General features: G+C 40.3%; 1 pseudogene; it reads left to right on the forward strand.

The window, feature by feature from the left end:
• Window positions 1-9,203: 9,203 nt before the first annotated feature.
• Window positions 9,204-10,180, forward strand: LOC112305743 (nucleosome assembly protein 1-like 1; annotated as a pseudogene).
• Window positions 10,181-19,871: the final 9,691 nt, after the last annotated feature.

Below are 19,871 nucleotides of genomic sequence, written 5' to 3' on the forward strand. Positions count from 1 at the left end.
CTTACAGAACTTTTTAAAGATTGATGGGAAAAACGGATTCATGTTTTGTGATAGATTTTACAATATTTCAAAAGTGTTCTTGCCCTCTGTAAAAAGATTTTACATCCCTGGCCCACAATGTTAGGCCTAGCTGCCTGACTAGTGATGCTCCTTCTCCTGGGAGAATTATGTCTCCAGCCTTGTTGGCCTCCAGAGCAGCCACCTGACTTGCTTTGGCCAATGAAATGTAGGCATAAGTGATTATGCAGAGAAAATGCCACTAACCGAAGTAAAGGTGGCAGTTCATCCTTGTTCTAGCTGGAAAACAATTCACTGGGTAATTTGGTTTCAAGAAGCAACAGAATATTCAGTTTATAACCCAAAGAAAGAGCTCCTTTCACCAAACATGTGTTACCTGAGCCAAAACCAGAAGTAAGATCAAGTTTACTAAGAAGTAAAACAGACATGTTCAAGACTGCATTGTAATCGTTACTAGTTCTCAAAATTAGGTGGCCCACCTATCATTAACACATATTAGTGTTGCCAATTTCACTCTAATTGTGGGTTTGATTCAACTTGTTCAAATCAATTTTATTGATGTATAAGGACACTTACAATGTAATGTATCACATGCAGTTTTGGTTAAAAGTTTAGCGATCAGGCTGGAAATGAAAAATTGATGCTTGGCTCTATTAGCAATGCTGTTTATTCTACTCTTACACAATAATCTGCTTCTACTTAAGTGTCCAGCATTAGGAAATGAGTTATCATTGGTGATCTCGAAGTGAAATTGTAAAGATGTCAGATAGCTGGGTAGTTTGCTTGTACACAAAAAGGGAGGATAATTTGCTTCCTTTCCTTCCTTCTGCTCAATACTTGGTCTTTTAATAGGCACTAAAACCACTTTGGAAACTTATTTATATATTTCTTGCAATTAAGAACTGCTGCTTCTAAAAGGGACTGCAGAATGAACTTTAATTAGGACTTGCTTTCTGGGGATATGCCCTGCTAGCCACTCCCTTTCCTTTACTCCACATTCTTCCAGAGGAATTTAAACTAGCAATCACCTTTATGAGCACCTGAGCAAGTTGTCTTTCTCTTTAGAAGATACTGCCCAAGCAGTCCCTGCTGAGTTGGAGAGGTGTCTCAACCCCAAATCTGTATACCTGCCACTATGACAAGAGCTAACATACCCTTCTTTTACATTACCACTAGCGAAGACTGCGTGTAGGCAGCGAACATCTCGTGCTTATTTTGAAAGCATTCACAAAGGATACTAATATACCAGAAAACATGGTCTCATATTTTGTAATCCAGTGAAGAGATGAAACAAACCTAAAACATGTTTTTAAAGTCAAAACCAAACCATTTTGATAAGGTCTATACAAAACAGTTGATCTGCCACTATTTTCAAATGAATTGGACCAAAAATAATTATATTCACATTCAGAGGAGGGAATGCTTATAATGAAAAATGGAGGGTTGCATGATAAAAATGGATTTTAAGAGAGAATTTGAGAGAAAAGGACAGAGTTCATTCCAGGGAGTGAGTAGGAGGCAAGGAGTGTGGAAGGGACCAGGAATCAACTATTTTGGTTCTAGCATACAGTAGAATTTACTAAATGTTGGGTGAAGGATGGAAGGGAGTATTAGAATGGCTCAGAAAGAGAGCCCTCTTAGAAATGAGACCAAAGTGACTGCATTTGGCTCCAATTGTGAAAACTTTTCTACCCAGGCTATGGAGCTTAGGCTTTATCTTTTGAATAGGGTTGGGTTTTTTGGGGGGGGAGGTGTTTACTGTGTCAGGTTCCATGCAGGTGCTCCCTGTTGAGTTGTTGGGGCTTTATATTTCATTTTCCTGCTCCCAAATTTTTCATTCTTTACCTATCTGCCTTCCAAGGCAACTGCAGACTGAAGTTATCTAACCCTACTCAAACATCTCTGAGTATTTATTATTCATATAATTCATTGGGCAATTAATTATGCACAATTTTGGTATGTCCTTGGTTAATGTGATAGTTAATTTTATGTGTCAACTTGACTGGGTCCACACGATGCCCAGATATTGGTCAAATATTTTTCTGGCTATTTTTGTTAGGGTGTGATTAACATTTGAATAGGTATGCATAGGTGAGCCTCATCTAATCAGGTGAAGGCCTGAATAGAACAAAACACTCTCAGTAAAGTGGGAATAGAGGGAAGATAGCACAACATAATAAAGGCCACATAAACCCACTCTGTATCATACTCAATAGGCAAAAACTACAAGCATTCATTTTAAGATCGGGAACAAGACAGGGATGTCTGCTTTCACTTCTCATATTCAAAATAGTACTGGAAGTCCTATCCACAGCAATCAGACAAGAAGAAGAAATAAAAGTCATCCAAATTGGAAAGGAAGTAGTAAGACTGTCATTATTTGCACATGACATGACACTGTACATAGAGAACCCCAAAGATTCCACCAAGAAACTACCAGAACTGGCAAATGAATTCAGCAAAGTAGCAGGATACAAAATTAACACCCAGAAATCTGTTGCATTTTTATATGCCAATAATGAACTAACAGAAAGGGAAATTAACAAAACAATCCCATTCACAATTGCCTCAAAAAGAATGAAATACCTAGAATAAACCTAACCAAGGATGTAAAAGACCTGTAACATGGAAAATTATATGACAATGAAGAAAGAAAATGATGAAGATACAAGTAAGTGGAAGCTCATACCATGTTCATGGAGAATTAACATCATTAAAATGTCCACACTACCCAAAGCAATCTATAGATTTAATGCAATTCCTATCAAGATTCCAATAACATATTTCACAGAACTAGAACAAATATTTCAAAAATTTATGTGGAATCACAAAAGGCCCCACATAGCAACAGCAATCCTGAGAAAGAAGAACAAAGTTGGAGGAATCACACTACCTAATATCAAACTATACTATAAGGCCATAGTAATTAAAACAGCTTGGTACTGGCATAAAAACAGACACATAGATCAATGGAACAGAATAGAGAGCCCAGAAATAAACCAACATATTTATAGTAAATTAATATTTGACAGAGGAAGCAAGCACATAGAATGGGCTAAAGATAGTTTATTCAATAAATTGTGTTGGGAAAATTGGACAGATATTTGCAGAAAAATGAAACTAGACCACCTTCTTATACCATACATAAGAATAAATTCAAAATGGATCAAAAGCAAATGTTAGGCCCCAAACCATAAAAATCCTAAAAGAAAACATAGGCAGCAAAATCTCAGACATTGTTTGTAGCAAGTTTTTTATTGGATATATCTCTCCAGGCAAGGGAAACAAAAGAAAAAATAAACAAATGCAACTACATCAAACTAAAAAGTTTTTGCATAGCAAAGGAAGTCAACAAAATAAAAAGACAACCCAACAAATGGGAGAATATATTTGCTGATACATCTGATAAGAGGTTAATACCCAAAATTTGTAAAGAAAGTATAAAACTCAACACCAAATAACTAATAACCCAATTAAAAAACAGGCAAAGAATCTGAACAGACACTTCTCCAAAGAGGACCTACAGATGGCCAATAGAGATATGAAAAGATGCTCAACATCATTAATCTCAGAGAAATGCAAATTAAAACCATAGTGAGACATCATAGCACACCTGTCAGAATGGCTATCATCAATACATCAACAAACAAGTGCTAGCGAGGATGTAGAGAAAGGGGAACTCTTTTATACCGTTGGTGGGAATGCACACTGGTGTAGCCACTGTGGAAAGCAGTATGGAGATACCTCAAAAAATTAAAAATGGATCTGCCATTTGACCCAGAGATGCCACTTCTGGGAATATATCTAAAGTAACCCAAAACACTAACTTGAAAGAATGTTAGCACCCCTATGTTCACTGCAGCATTATTTACAATCACCAAGATATGGAAACATCCATCTATTGATATTCCATTGGGACATTTATACAATGGAATGGAATACTACTCGGCCATAAAAAATAAGATTTACCTTTTACAACAGTATGGATGGACATGGAGGACATTATGCTAAGTGAAATAAGTCAGTTAGAGAAAGACAAATACCATATGATTTCAGTCACATGTGGAATATAATGAACAAACTGAACTAACAAGTAAAACAGAGACAGACTCAGAGATGGAGAGAAGATGACAGCTAGTGAGGTGGGGGAGAGGTTGAGGGTGGAGGGATTGAAGAAAAAGGAAAAAGGACTCATGGACATGGACAACAGTATGGTGATTGGTGGGGGGTGGGGACTATAAGGGAATTAAATGGTAATGGAAAAAATGTCCAACAAAGATTTTTTTAAAAAGAAAGAAAAATCACAATTAAAAAAGAACGGTGGACCCTCCCCCAAGTAAGAGCGAATTCTTCCTACCTGATGGTGTTTTAACTGGAACAGTGACCATTTCCTTTCTTGGAACTGAACTGAAATATCAGCTCTTCCTGGGTCTTGAGCCTGTCAGCCTTTGGACAGGAAGTACACCATTAGCTCTCCTGGGTCTCCAGTTTGCCAACTCACCCTGAAGATCTTGAAGCTTTCAGCCTCCACAATCACATTAGCCAAGTCTTTGTTTTATAACATATCTCTTTAGATAGATATACAAATATAGATAGATATTTATCTCCTATTGGTTCTGTTTCTCTGGAGAACCTGGCTAATATAGTCCTATTCTCTTATCTTGAATTGTTACTAAACTCTTAATGTTATGTGGCCCTTCTGCACATTTTATCTTCCCTTTCCAACTCAGTTGTCACCTTCCTGAAGTCTGGGATTAGGAAGTCTCCAACACCTGTAGCCCATTTTGGGAATTATTGGAGACATCACCGTGGAGGGCAGCAAGGCTACAACATACGGTTATGCAAATTAAGCCCTGCACAAGCTCCTGACTAGGAGGGTGAGGGGGACAAAAATTCAGCATCAGGTCCACCTGCCAAATGCAATCCTGGAAGGAACTGTGCCCACCTGGAAGAAGGAACCCTGTTTCTAATTCTCAGAACCACCGAATGGACTAGTGGGGGCCCAGGCAGCGGCATTTCATGGAGAACCCAAGCGGGTGGTGTGAGCATTCCAAATCGCCTGTTCTCCCCATCATTGGGCAGGACTCTCCTAGCTCTATCTTACAGTGTCCAGAGCTAAGTTTCAGGAATTGCCATAAGGGTTCCACAAAATGCTCTAAAAGCAAGTGTTCCTTCAGTTGATTAGAATGAGGACGATACACATTATACCGATGACCAAATTCCCATAATTTCAACATTTAAAAGTGTATCAGTCAGGATTCTTAACTGCCAGCACCAGAAACCAACTCCAACAGATTAAGCAGAAAAGAATGTATTAAGTAACTCACAGATCATAGCAAAGAATGGAAAACTGCACTCAGAAAATAGTTAGGAAAGGTGTGTGTCCACCGCCAGGACAAGAAGCAAAATGACATGTAGAACCAGCCAGGCAAAGACGCTTCTGCCACAGCCATGAAACACTGGTTGCCTCCCCTCCTCCAGCCATCCCTAGCACTTGCTCTAGGATGACTTCTTCACCACTCCTGCTCCTTTGCACCCCTGCCCGTGGATACCAAGTCTCAGGCATCCACTGCGGTCTGATGGGATGAGCCCCAGGGGGACAGAGAAAAAGAGTATCCAGCCTTTTCAGCATCTCAGTGGGAGGTGAGCTCTACTTCTTACCTTGCCTCCTAAGGTGAGGAATTCCTGAAACACAGGAATGGGATTCATATTTGGGAAGTCAAAAAATAAAATTGTTCTCTCCATGATTATACATATTTGAGCATCAATTGTGTACAAGAAACAATTTAGTATGTATAGAATAGAAAAACTGTGTTCATTTATTTCAACTTCATCTAAACTCTTCAGTGGGAGAGTCTGATCTCAGCTCCCTAACCTCAGGAGACAACACAACACATACCAGCATTTCATGGAGAATGAGCATCTCACAGAACTCAGGTGAAATGCACTGAATCAGGGTAAGTTTGTTCACAGGAATAAGTGATTCTCAACCAGAAAAACAAACTTCAGCAGGAGTCTCCTTAATTCTGACAGGCCCTATGTTGCTAGAACCTGCACAAACAACAATGTAATCATGAACACATATTCAGCAAAGTGCTTCAAAAACACTCAGAAGTTTTCCCTGTTGGTAAACTTTATAGGCTTCCTTATGATGAAGCTAGCAAGCAGCTTTTATCACATAGAAAGAGCACAGATTGCCATTGTTTTTACTTTTGAACCTATACCAAAGCCCATAATGGTTTTCTAAATCTTAAAAATATATAAAACATTAAGTATATTTTCTTTCTTGAGGTTCAATCTCACAAATCTGGAAGAAATTGTTGTGGCTCCTACCCACTTTGTAGATTGCTAACCACTAGACAGAAAGCCTCTATAAAGAATTGTTGGCTGAATATGTAAATAAATAATATTTCAAAAATGATGTGTGGATAAAATGAAATAAGATGGGTGAAAATATTTGAAATTCTTAAGAAGAAAATGTGCTGACTAAATTGAAAGCAAGAGTATTAAAGGATAGTTTCCCAACTACATGATGGATGGTAAAGAATATCATGAATCTGATAAATAACATTTTGTTTTTGTTTGAAAGGAGTCACAGTAATATATATCTTGTTTTTAAATTTTCCGAAAACAGATGATTCCTGCTAAGCCCTGAGTTTTTCTCAGGCTGTGGTAAGGGCCTGGTGCTTGGAGGCCCTTACCAGGGCCTGAGGAAACTGTTAAAAGGTGTTAAAATCCTTATCAGTAAAGCCAACCCAGATAGAAGTGTTCCTCAGGGAACTTTCAAGCTCCCTCTTAGCACTGCTCTCTCTGCTCCTGGTATCCCTGTCTCCTGCTACTTGTGACCTTTGTCCCATCCCCATGAGGCCTCCCTCTCAATCAATCCTCATAACCTTTAGCTACTAACTCTTGCTGTTTTTACCACTTGTGCGTGTTTTGATTTTCATTCTGAAAAGGCTTCAATATACAAAAGAGGTCATTAGGAGTAAAAGGCACCTGGCATCGCACCACTATGCCACATAGTCCTAGGGCACTGCTCACGGACATTACAAGTTTGCCGGCCAGGTTAAATCAGTTCCCGCATTAAGGAGAACTGAAAACCAACCCGTCTGGAGCGATGGCTCAGAGCACTGCCCTCCCAAGGAAAGAGGGGTCCCAGAGACTGTGAACCCAGAGGAAAGCCCCCAGGCTTTGATAGACCAGAAACTTCTGCGCAATTCTAAAATAACGAGCCCTCTGCCCTGAAGACAGGGCAAAGCAGAAGATCAAAGAACCTATCTGTTTACTTAATAATTGGCCTACACTGCTCAAAGTGTGGTCATTTGCCCATGTGTTACAGGTCAGTGACAGGTAAGAACAAAAACGCAGAGCAAGCACTGAGAAAACCTTATAGTAATTTGACAGTCTGAAGAATTTAATAATAAAAATTGACATTTGTATTTTGTATTTCTCTTTTCCTGAATGATTCATTTTTATTGTATTTTACAAAAGTATGTGTCTAAAAAGGGTTGGAAAATTTTTAAATGGTCCTTCAGCATTAATAGTTTGAGAGGAACTATTTTAAAAGAACTAGAGAAGAAAATGAATCACTTACAGTGAGACTTGAGAGTGCTATGATACATAATTCCTGATGGTTTTTAGTTTAAATAGAGATCAGTTTAAGTAGATCATAATAAACAGGTATACACGTTTGTGCGAAATGCACCACCGTTATTTGTGTACTCATTCCCTAGCAATACCAAAAACATGGAGCCCACTTCAGTCAAACACAGTGCAGAGAGGTGAATTCTTTCCCAAGTCTAAGGAAGATTTAATAAGAGGATAATAGCGATGGATGTCATTTGAAATTTACCATCAAAATGACATAAACATCTGCCCTTTCAAGCTAGCAGTTGAGAGTACAATTGCTTATTTGGCACTGAATGTTTCTTCATCATGGCTCCAAGGAAGCCGTGCTAATCCCTTGTGGCCTCTGGCTGGCTCTGAAATACCATGTTGACTAACATTGAAGCACAAAAGGGCATCTCAGATCTTGCACCATTTCCCCCTCCCAACACCTGTTACCAAGTCATTTTCTTGGCAGGAGAAAGGTGAGGTGGTCAATGCAGAGGACAAATAACGCTACTGTCATCACCACAGCTGAAAAAGAAGTAGGAAGAGCTGCGCATCGTTTTCTAAAAAATGTCTCAGTCCTCCCCTGTAATGTCTGCATTGAAGGGGTATATCCTGTGCTTTGCAAACTTTCTCGATCTCTTTCTTGCCAGTTTTCCATTTCGTGTTAAGCTAAGAGCAGTCTTCATTGTCTCTAGGTATGACTAGAGAAATCAGGCCTACCCCATGTAATACATCCAAGAGTCACGAGCTTACAAAGAGCAGTTACAAAATCAGATCACTTCACAGATATTTCTAGCATTGGGATACATTTCTCTTCATCTTAAACCTGTTCAAGGGAAAATGGTTCCCTGATCAGCCCTTATACTAGTGCAAAAAAATTCCATCCCAGAAATGTGTTCAGAATTATGAGAACTTAATTATTTTCTTGGACTCAGCAAGATTACATAATCCTAATGAATATTATATAAGATTATATTAGATTTTTGAGGTAATTCAAGGTAATGTTTTAGATAGTGAGATTAGAGGAAGGGAACAGAGAGATGAGCAATTGCAAGATATATTCCCATCAGTCTACCTACCCTAATACACGATGTTATACCATTAAAATATTCCCTTTTGTTTTAGTTTTTTCAGGCTGCCATAATGAAATACCATATACCAGGTGGCTTAAACAAGATAATTTTATGTATCACGTTTCTAGAGATTGGCAAATCCAAGATCAAAGTACCAGCAAGGTGGTTTCATTCTGAGGCTTGTTCTCTTGGCTCGTAGGTGGAGGGCATCTCACTGTGTGCTCACATGCACAGGGTAATGGTAGAAGAACTGTCTAGCATCTCTTCTTATAAGGGCACTAATCTCAACATGAGGGCCCGACCTTCATGATCTCATCTAACCCTAATTACCTTCCAAAGATCTCAACTACAAATACCATCACATTGGAAGTTAAGACTTTAATATATGAATTTGGGGATGGGGGGAGAGATGCAAATATTCAGTCCACAACACCTTTGAATTAAGATACCTCATCCAGTCAGTGATCCCACTGCCTGGTTCCTGTGCTAGCCATTGATATTTGGAGTCCCTACAACATGGCAGATGTTGACAACAAGGAACAGTCTGAATTTGATCAAGATTTGGATGATGTTGAAGAAGTAAAAGAAGAAAAAACTGCTGAAGAGACAAAAATCAAAGCATGTCAGATGATGCAAAATCTTCAGATTCGTACAGCCCTCCAAGAAAGCCTTGATGGTCTGACCGAAACACCAGCAGGATGCATTGAAAGCTCACCTAGGGTAGTTAAAAGACCAGTGAATGCTCTCCAAAACCTTCAAGTTAAATGTGCACAGATAGAAGCCAAGTTTTATGAGGAAGTTCATGATCTTGAAAGAAAGTACACTGTTCTCTATCAGCCTTTATTTGATAAGTGATTCAAGATTATTAATGCAATTTATGAACCTACAGAAGAATGTGAATGGAAACCAGATGAGAAAAATGAAATTTTGGAGGTGCTGAAAGAAAAGACCAAGATTGAAGAAGAGAAAAGAGATTAAAAAAAAAAAAGACCCAAAATGAATTCCTGAATTTTTGGTGACTGCTTTTGGGAATGTTGACTTGCTCAGTGATATGGTTCAGAAACATGATGAACCTATTCCGAAGCACTTGAAAGATATTAAAGTGAAGTTCTCAGATGCTGGCCAGCCTACGGACTTTGTTTTAGAAATTCACTTTGAACCCAATGAATATTTCACAAATGAAGTGTTGACAAAGACATACAGGATGAGTTCCTGAGAGTGGAGATCTGGATGATGATGCTGAAGCCATCCTTGCTGGAGACTTTGAAATTGGCCACTTTTTATGTGAACATACAAGCCTAAGATCGGTGTTATACTTTACTGGAGAAGCAATTGAAGATGATAATGATGATGATGATGATGATGATGATGACGGTGAAGAAGCAGATAAGGAAGGGGAAGAAGAAGATGAGGAAAATGGTCCAGACTATGACTCAACCAAGGATCAAAACGTGGCAGAGTGCAAGAAGCAGTGAAGCAAGATGGTCTAACTTCTGCTTCCCTAGAGAGGATGAATTTTCATCATGTGACAAACCCATTTCAAGTTTTTTGTTGTTCGTTTGTTTGCTTCCTTGTTTTTATAGCCTACATTTTTTTAAAGATATCATATCAATGGTATCTTTTAAAATAAAACATTTAATTTTCTGATACCTATTTCTATATAGTTAGAATTTTTTCTTTATTTGTTTTCAGCTACTATCACAGCATGTAGGGCAGGAAGTGAAGAAATAATATGTAATTGGCAGAAAAGCATTAAATACCTAGGTTCTGATGCAAGAAAGAGATGTCAAAAAGAATAAGAAGAACCATTACTATTCAAGATTTTCCCTAAAGCTGCCCCTGTAAGATGGTATTAATCCACTATTTACTCTATAACAATGTGTTAATTGAACACACTGGGTGCAGGTACTGTGCTGAGCACTGGGGATAAACCTACGAGTAATACCCTACCATAATGGGCTTTAGAGATGTTGACAAAGTCAGACCTTCGACAAAAAGATTATGTGCTGTTAGGGTGTTGTGCTGGAAGCAAGTCCAGGGTGGAGCAGAACACAGTAACAAGCAAAATCGACACTGGGACTCAGAAAATGCTCATAGGGGAAACCATACTTTACGTGACTGTGCATGAGAAAGGTATGTAGCAGGGCAGTGGGGATGGGAGAGGAAGGATGGGCATGGAAGGTGGGCAGTGGAGAATGGGGCTGTAGAAAAGTAAGGCACTGAGAGCCGGGCACAGAGTCCAAAGACAGACAGGCAGAAAGTTCCACATGCATGACAGGCACGGGACAGGTCGGGATGCATTTCCTATGCCCTGTTAAGAAATTTTTGCTTTATCCACAATCACTGAAGAATTTTAAAGAGCCACAAAGTAATGGAATTAGATTTTTCCATTCAGAGACCTCTCTTCCACAGGCAAGGTGAAAACTACTAGATCAGAGGAGTCAGAGACTAGATTAAGAAGTCTGTTAAGAGTTGTTGCAAAAGTCAAGGTGAGAAATAATGGAGGGTGGGAAAGGATGAAAGAAAGCAGTAATAGCAGCAGTGGAGGGTTGTTAGAAATGAGAAGACTAGGGGATAAGTCCAAATGGGCATTGAAGTAGAGGGTGGCCTCATACATCCAAGTGACTCTAGGGGACTAGAGGCACCAATTACTGAGGTAATGTAATCAAGAGAAAGAGTGAATTTGAAGGGAACACAGGCAGTTGCGTGTTAGGCATTTTTCCACTGGAGAGCTGGGAAGCAGTTGGAAATAGGGAGCTCAGGAGAAAGGCTGGGGCAGGAGCTAAATGCAGGGAGTTACCTGCTTTCTGATAAGGAAGTTACCCAACAAGAGAAGCCATGTGTCAGAATGTGGGCTGCCTAAGCAAGGACCCTGGGAAACCTGAAGAAAGTCCTCATGGCTACGTGGTGAGCTCCAGAAAGGTCAAATCAATGTGGTTCACAGCTTCATCTCTTACAGCATTTTGCATATAGAAACCGCTCCATATGAGATATTAGCAGCACCAGGAAAATAGACCCAGGCTCTAACATGCCTGCTATGCCCAGCTTAAAGTAGAGGTGAACTGCTGCTCAGAAAAATTGTAGAAATGAGAATAAAGATAAAGTCTTATGCTTGTGCATTGTTCCAAAGTTTCCTTCACTTACTAAATTAACAACTCATCTTCCCAGTAATACAATCTGTCTTAATGACTTCCAAGAATAGTATCTGCAAATAGATTTGAAGCCTTCGGGTAAGGATCCATGATGAGGTGGAGGACGTGTTTGTAGAATTATTTCTCAGGAAGGTGTGGCCAGAATTCCAGAGAGGGGGGGCAAGGTAAAGAGTCACCCAGTGATAGAAATAGCAGTGCGACAAAATGTGCTGTCAGCTGTCTGCTGTATTAGTAAAATGGCCTTTATTGTTTTGGCTGAGAAAGGTCAATTAATCACCCAAAGTGTTATCTGACAGTAATTAACAATCAGCAGGGACAAAATATCTGTAAGAGCTCAGAAAAATAAAGGGTTTTTCGTTTGGTTGGGTTTTTTGTTTGTTTTTTCTTTCCATATACCATTGAAAATAGTCATCAACACATCATATTTCCTTTTATAGCTTCATTAGTGGTTTTGGGACCTAGGAAGGGGAGAGAAAAATAGAAGTGTGCCAGCTCACTCAAGCAAACCCACAGGTAATTAGTCCCATTCCCCCTTCAGTATCATCTTGTAACAAGGCACTCAGAGGCATCAGGGCAAAGCTTGTCAATAAAGGTTTACAAAGGGTAGGCAGCATGGGCCATCCCTCTGCCTAAACTGGGGCCCAATAAATCTCAGACTTGATGAGTGGTAAAAAGGAGAATTGCTAAACTGAATTCCAATTCTGGGTTAAAAGAAATTAACACTAATGTTAGAAATTCCCATAAGTGCTTCCCTACCTTCCCAAATATGTAAAAACAAACCAGCCAAAAAACCTGTGTTCCTTTACTTAATCAAGTTTTGTTATTAATGTTTCTGCAACAAGCAATGAAGAGACTCTGCAGTATATGGGTCTTCCTCCAAAAAAAGTCTGCAGGTATTCCCAGAAGACTGTTATATGTGGTCCTTTTCGGCATCCCACCAAGCTCTGAACACACCTTCCACACAGCCAAGTTCACATCGCGCTTCCAGGAGGGCCACAGTTGCTAAATCTTCACGTAAACTCATGCACTCTGGTGAAGCACAACCTTTAGATACCGAGGTCTTCTCAGATGATTTGCATAGAAGGTTCTGCTGAAAGCGGCAGCCAGGCCCCCCAGCCTGACTCCTCCAGGGCTGCTGCTGCTGTTGTTGGGTTTTTGTTGTTATTGATTTTTGTTTGTCGGTTTGTTTGTTTGTTTTACCATCTGGTTCTACTCTATAGGCCAGCAACCTCTGGCTCTAGCCTCAACATTCTCTGTCTGCTGTGTCATAAACTATATGCCTGGGGTTTCTTTTGTTTGAGAAAGGTCACATCTTGCTTGAAATAAAAGATGAAAATGGGCTCCCTTCATTAGGTAGGAACTGTGCAGCACCACTGAACCCACCCACTTCCCTAGTAGCAGAAGTTAAGGCTGACAGTGTTTAACCACTTCCCCCTGGTATCAGTGGGTTAGGACTGTCACAGACTCTCCTCGTCTCAGGAGTGTTAAAACCTCATTTGTTGCCATGAGTCCGTTAGTCTCGCCTTTAATAGTTTCAGGGGTCAGAAACCTCTTAGGGCAGCTTTTTCTTTTCTTGTGCTTATCTCCAAAGTGATCTCTTTAAACAGAGTCAAAATATTTTCCTGTGACTTTTAGTCATTTGTTCCAATACTACCTTCTGGAGCAACACTTAATAAATATATTTTCTTGTACACCATGGTCCCCTAAAGGCCTGAAGACATTCCTTACAGCTCATTCCCTTCCTTCCAATCCCACTGGCCTTTTCCTCTCCAAGCCAAATACCACTTGTCCCTTCAACTGTTCCATATAGGATTTCCAGACTCTTTGTCCTTCCATTTGCCCTTTTGGGACCATTTCACTTCATAAATTCCCACGGAGACTGTCTTTTCCAGATCAGAGCCCACGTGCAGTCGAGCAGCACAGGGAGTTCACCACAATTCTTCTTCCCTGACCTGGACGCGGCACCAGATATGCTGCAGCACAAGGGCCCTGTAGGGTTTTTATCAGTCTCACTATCATACCTCAGCCCCGTCACATGCGGAGCAAAGCAGCGGTCTCTGAGGCAGGAGGAGTAAGAAGACCCCTGCTGTCTCTAGAAGAAGTCGGCTCTGGTCTAATCTGCTCGGTAGAAACTACCAACGCCCATGGATGCCACCTGGCTTCAGTACTTCTCCTTAACAAGAGCCAAAGGGGGGTTGATCAGAAGTTCTTCAAGACGAAAAAGGAAAGAGGGGGAAGAACTGAGCTCTCAGAGGAAACTGACCCATCAATATAATCATTATGCTACTGTACAGTTCTGGGGTTAAACTTAACCATAAATTCATGTAGTGTCAGCTACAAATAATGTATAAGGGAAACTACAGTGTATTTCTACTACTGTCTTCCCACTCTACTTCGCTACAAAATAGGTGAATCTCTACCCTAGTAGTTGCTAAGAAAAATATTAGTCTTTTCCAGAATAAATGCTTCTTAAATGATTACATATTATCCACTAATCAAACCAGTGGTTCTCTCTGTCCCTACACCTAGACCACTGAGACCTTCTGGAGAAAGCTGTACAACTCCACAGAATGGTCCCACACAAATTCTTTTTGCCCAACACCAACTAGGTCTTAAAAACTACCTACATTCATACCACTAGGATAGATAGTATAAAACACCACTACCAACAACAACAAAAATAACAAGTTTTGGTGAGGATGTGAAGAAATCAGAACCCTTGTGCATTGCTGGTGGGAATGTAAAATGAAGCAGCCACTGTGGAAAACACCATGGCATTTCCTCAACTAATTAAACATAGAATTATCATAGAACCCAGCAATTCTACTTCTGGGTACACACTCGAAAAAATAGAAAACAAGGACTCACAACAGACATTGGACGCTTATGTTCATAGCAGCATTATTTACAATAGTTATAAGGCAGAAGCAAGGCAAGTGTCCACCAACAGATGAATGAATAAACGAAAAGACAATGGTATAGGTAGGAAAAAGATGAGTATAGAAGAAAGCTTTAATCAAATATCTAACAAACTAAAGAACTGGAAAAAGATGAAAATAAAGTGGGAAATATTATCAAAAAAAGTCACTTTCCAGAGCTAAAGTGACTAGCCCTTCACAAAGAACAGGTGTATGAGAAGCCAGGCAGGACAAATAATAAGACCCACACCAAGGAGCAATTTCAAAATACCGAAGGAAGAGCAGTTCTCAATGTATTAGAGAAAAATTTTGAACCATATTATTCAAGGATCAAATGAAACCATCAAACATATCAACAGTGCTGCAGCTAGAAGCCAACAAAATAATATCTTTAAAATTCTGGAGAAAAAGAATCAAAATGGAATATTGTTCAGCCTTAAAAAGGAAGGAAGCTCTGGCCCATGATACAATACGGATAAATCTTGAGGGCATTATGCTGTCTAAATAAGTCAGACACAAAGAGACCAATGCTGTATGACTCCCCTCACATGCGGTACTTCCAATAGTCAAATTCACGGACAGAAAGTAGATGGTGGTTGCCAGGGACGAGAGGGACAGGGAATGGGGAGTTAGTCTTTAGGGGGCACAGAGTTTCAATTTGGGAAAATGAAACAGTTCTGGAGGTAGGTGGTTGCACAGCAATGAGACTGTGCTTAACAGCACTGGACTGTATACTTACAAGTGACTAAGATGGTAAATTTTATAGGTATATTTTACCACAATAAAAAAGTAGTAATCTTTTTACGGTTGCCTACTTAGGTTAAGAAAAAAAGAGGCAAGGGAGAAAGTCAGAAGTTAGATCTTAAAGATATTTTATAAAGTTATTAAAGAATTACAAGCAAGAAAGTGCCATGAGGACCTTTGTGCTTTCATTGGGAATGGATTTGGGCGAAGGGAGTTTGGAGGCCAGGAGAACAGTGAGGAGATTGTTACAGTATAACCAGGAGGGAGGGCCTATAGCAGAGCCACAGCCATGAAAATGGAGTCAGTTTGGGAAAAAAAAAAAAAAAAAGTCCAGAGATGTTAAGGAGGTAGAATCATAGAATCTACGGAATTACAGGTATTTTTAGTTTGTGCTGCCATTGTCAGCACTGCGCTCAGTCAGTGCTTATTGTGACAATGGACAAACTGAAGAACAGGGGACACAGGGGTGCAAGTGGAACAGACGGAAGACAGAAACAAGCAGCCAGAGGACAAATCCGAGTCTCAGTGAGCGCGTGCTGCCACCCCTGCGCCATGGCTCCAGGGGGTGGTCCTAGGAGGGAGTGGCCGAAATGGAGGACCGATGTCAGACGTTGGAGTCATAGAGGTAGGGACAAGTTGTTGGCAGCGCAGTGGCTGTGAGGCCTGGCTGCATCACCTGGGAGTTCTACAAAGTTGCTGACACCCACGCCCTAACTCTGGAAAGGCTGATGGGTCTGGGCAGTTGGGAGGGTTAATTGTAAAATATATATAAGATAAAGTTTTTTCATTTCATTTACAACGAGTACAGTTCAGTGCGTCGCATTTTCATGCAGCCTTCATGCCCATCAGAACTCTGCCCCAGCAGAAACTCTGTCCGTACTGAGCACTGACTCCCCATTCTCTCTCCTCCTACCCCCTGGCAACTGCTGTTCTACTTTTTGCTTCTATGAATTTGACTCTTCTAGGTACCCCATTGTAGGGACCTCAACACTGGTATTGTTTTAAAGCTTCCTTGATGGTTTTAGTATGCAGCCACTGTTGAGAACGATGGTGCTACGGTGCTGACTGTTCCACCATGTGCACGGTGAAGTCCCCCAGGGTCATACTAGCCCTTGGGGAGACGAAGGAGATTAGGAAGCAAATAAAGTCTTCAGTGAATGTGTGAAGGACAGCAGGCGCCTCAGAGGAGCCAGGTTTTTACCTCAGAGGCTCAGGGGTTTGAGGCTAGAAGTGTGAACCAACATGGAGAGATTTATACCAGGGTCTGATTGCAAAGTCCAGCCTCCTTCAGGTATACTGGTGGTTCATTCATGAATAAAGATTTATTTAGAACCTATGATGTATTAAGCAATATTCTAGGCATAAATTTCCTGTTCACATGGAGTTTATATTCTTTTGAGAAATCAGATAACAACTATGCAAATAAATAAATAATTAAGAATTTTAGACAGTAAAATAAAACAGTAAGGAGGTAGAGGGCAAATTGTGGCTGTCCGGAAGGCTCCTCTGAAAAGATGATCCCTAAGGTGAAGCCCTAATGATGAAACAGAGGCTATCATGTCAAGTGCAGAGCAGTTCAGCAAGCACAAGGGCCCTGAGGCAGAAACAAACTTGGCCAGCTGGCACAGGGGAAGTTAGAGAGTGAGCCATGAACTGAGATAGTCAGGAACCAGATTGGGGTCTTGTAGGCCAAGGCAAGACATACGGTATCAGCTGTCCATGTAGTAAGATGTTATTGAAGGGTAACAAAGATCAGACCTGCTGCTCTAAGAAGAAGGAATGGGAGCAAAAGTGGAGGCAGGAAGGCCGGGGTTAATAACTGCAGGAGCCCAGAGGAGAGATGATGTGGATTTAAACTAGGGTTGGTGGAGGTAGCAATGGTGAGAAGTGGCAGAATCATGATTTCCTTCAGAGGAAAAGCCAATATAGGATTTAAGGGAAAGAGGAATGAGTCCTAGATTTTGCCCAAGCATTTAGATGATAGTAGTACCATTTACTGAAAGAAGAGGAGGTTTGGGGGGATAAAATTCTATTTGGGGCAAGTTATTTTTGAGATTCCTCTTAGACATTCAAGTGGTATGTTGGAAAAGTTGTTGGGTATACAAGCCCGGAACTTGGGGAAGAAGTTAGGCCTAAAGATACACACTTGTGAGTGTGCTTGAGAATCATCTGGAGATCTGCTTAAAATGATGATTCCCAGGCCCTACCCCCAGTGATTCAATAGGTCTGGTGTGGGTGGAATTTGTACTTCTAATTAGTTCCCCAGATGGTTCTGAGAAATCCTACACTCTACCATTCAACTTCCTGTAGTTGACATTAATCATTTAAGCAGTTCTTTACCCACTTAACTATAATTTTTTCCATCTTATTCAAATATTTGAAATATTTTACATTAAATATAATATTGTATGTTAATTTTATCATATATTTTGTCAATAACATTCTAATATATTATATAATACTTATTATATGATAATATTTATGTCTTAACCCATTCAGGCTGCTATAATAAAATAGCATAGACTGGGTGACTTAAACATTTATTCCTCATAGTTCTGGAGGCTGGGAAGCCCAAGGTATGGCATTGGAAGATTCAGTGTCTGGCGAGAACCTGCTTCCTGGTTTGTAAGCAGCTGTCTTCTCATTGTGTTCTCAAATGGCAGCAGACACAGTGGAGCTCTCTTAAATCTCTTTTGTAAAGGCAGCAATCCCATTCATGAGGGCTCTGCCCTCACAACCTAATCAGCTCCCAAAGGCCCCACCTCCAAATACCATCATGTTGGGGATTAGATTTCAAAATATGGATTTGCAGGGGACACAAACATTCAGCCTATGGCAATAGCCACATGTTAATACAAGGGGGGACCCAAAAAGAAACAGAATTATCTTCTGGAGAGCAGGTCCCTTGTAGTACAGGCTTCCCCAGCTAGGTGAGTATTCTAGGAACCCATCTGTGTCAGGGTACCAGCTGGTATTGTTGTGAGAGGCTGTGTTTGGCTTCAGTGAATTTTTTTTGAAGACTCTTTCAACATATTTGCTCATTTCATGAGGGTATTTATGAGCGCACCTGCCCACACCAGTCTTAGAGTGTTCAAAAGTTTTTGGCCAAAACCAGCATGATCCCCATGCCCCACCCTCCCTATTCACCCCATCTCTCCCCGAGACTTTTTTTTGTTTCCCCAGGTGAAAAAAGTCCTCAGAGGGAAACATTTTGCTGATGTGGAAGAGGTGAAACAAAAAACAGCAGAAGCACTAAAAAGCATCAAAATCGACAAGTTCAAAAACTGTTTTGAGCAGAGGAAAAAAATGTTTCAATAGGTGTATTGCATCAAATGGAGAGTACTTTGAAGGTGACTGAAGTTTAAGCATGTAAGAATAAATACACAACTTTTTATAAATAAATTCTGGGGTTTTTGGGTCCTCCCTTGTGTAATATACTGATTATATAATAATATTTCAATTTAATGATATATTATATGCAAATATATTTCTCTTTTTTCCATCTCATTCACAAGATATTAAATGCATTTTAAGAAAGTAAGCACACTTTATCTCCAGATTTTCTTGGCCAACTTCTAACTTAAAAGAGAGAGAGGAAGAAATAAATAAATAATTTAAAAAGAGAAAAGGGGGGGGAAGAAAAGGAGGGAGGAAAGAAGGGTTGGTTGCATTGAAATGAACTATTCTTATGAATCCATGTAGCTCCCTAATGAACAAGCCCTTTTCTACTTCAAGGGACTCATACGTTGTGTTAGAATCCATTCCAAAATTACACAGAAGAAAAGCGAACTTTGTCTTCTGTATTTGTCAGAATTCTCTTTTTTTAAACCAAGACAGAATTGTTCTCCCATCTTTGACACCTCTGCTGTCCTCTCTGAGCTCTCAGAAGTGGCTGGCTAGTTCCAGTATCTCCACCTCACATTGCAAATCATCTTCCCCCTGAGTGCTCTGGTGTCACCAGCCTGGGCCAGGGCACCTCAATCCATTCAGTTATCTGAGAGTGGACTTGCTGGTCTCCCACGACCATCAGTGCCCCTTCAGCCTAGCTCTTCTTGGGACTCGCTGTCTAAAACCCATTTTCCTTGATAGAAACTCAGAAGCTCATGGGACAAACCTCTGTTCGCTCTGGGACAGGGTTTCCCACTCAGCAGGGGGACCATCCTTTTTGTTATTCCCTTTGATCCCCACTGACAAAAAAATTACTTTCCATTTTTCTTTCTGGGTTCTTTTTCCTTAGGGATCAGGGTGGATGTAGTTTATTTCATAGGTTTTTCTTTGTTTTAAGTTATTTTTGCCACCCCCTTCCTGACACCATTCCCCCGGCATCACATCAAAGTTTTATGTGCATCTTC

The sequence above is a fragment of the Desmodus rotundus genome, chromosome 2 (assembly GCF_022682495.2).
Source record: "Desmodus rotundus isolate HL8 chromosome 2, HLdesRot8A.1, whole genome shotgun sequence".
NCBI classification, from domain to species: domain Eukaryota; kingdom Metazoa; phylum Chordata; class Mammalia; order Chiroptera; family Phyllostomidae; genus Desmodus; species Desmodus rotundus.